The sequence below is a fragment of the Euphorbia lathyris genome, chromosome 7 (genome assembly GCF_963576675.1).
Source record: "Euphorbia lathyris chromosome 7, ddEupLath1.1, whole genome shotgun sequence".
Classification (NCBI taxonomy): domain Eukaryota; kingdom Viridiplantae; phylum Streptophyta; class Magnoliopsida; order Malpighiales; family Euphorbiaceae; genus Euphorbia; species Euphorbia lathyris.
The window spans coordinates 12,809,420-12,810,348 of NC_088916.1; the positions used below are offsets into that span (position 1 = coordinate 12,809,420).

General features: G+C 37.4%; 1 non-coding gene across 1 annotated transcript; it reads left to right on the forward strand.

The window, feature by feature from the left end:
• Window positions 1-588: 588 nt before the first annotated feature.
• On the forward strand, window positions 589-695 carry LOC136201601 (small nucleolar RNA R71). The gene has a single exon (XR_010673949.1). It is a non-coding gene; the product is annotated as a small nucleolar RNA R71 (small nucleolar RNA).
• The last annotated feature ends 234 nt before the right edge of the window (window positions 696-929 follow it).

Genomic DNA, 929 nt, shown 5'->3' on the forward strand with positions numbered 1-929 from the left:
TCTTGATTACTTATTTTTCCATTCATAGCATCTATAAATTCGTCGATTTTTGAAGATAAAGTGCTAATCGTATCTCTCGATTGATTTTGAAAGTTATTATTACGATATTGATTAGCACTTGCATTATTATTATTATTATCTCTCCAGTTAATGTTAGGATGATCTCTCCATCCAGGATTATAAGTATTAGAATAAGGATTATTAGTTTGGACAAAATTTACCTGTTCTATTACATCCATACCTTCGTAATCAATATCTGTCTGGATCGGAGTACCATTAGGATCGCACGGTGCCATAAACCTATCAAATTTGTGCGATAAGGCAGAAACTTGGGCTTGTAACATCGCAACTGGATCAAGATTCATTATACCTTTAACCGATGATGTACCTGAGGGTGACGGTTTCGCCATTGGTATATGTCCACGCTCTGCGGGCCACATACTGTTGTTGATTGCCATTTCCTCCAAAAGTTCTCTTGCTTGGGCGGATGTCTTCTTCATAAATAACCCTCCAGACATAGCATCTAATGACCCTCTAGTCGTAGGATTTAATCCACTATAGAATGTTTGCATTAAAAGAGCATCTGGCAATGAGTGGTGTGGGCATAAACGTTGAAGTTCTTTAAAACGTTCCCAAGCCTCATAAAGAGTTTCATTGCCATTTTGAGAAAAAGATGTCAACTCTTTTATGATTCTTGCGGTTTTTGCTAAAGGAAAATATTTCAATAAAAATGCTTGGGCAAGTTGGTCCCAAGTTTCAAATGTTGCGGCCGGCATAGAAGTTAACCATTCTTTGGCTCGATCCTTAAGAGTAAAAGGAAAAAGGCGAAGTTTGATTGCTTCGGCTGGCACATCGCTAATTTTAAAAGTGTCACAAATTTCTAAGAAATTTGTCAAATGGGTATTAGGATTTTCGTGAGGTAGCCCATA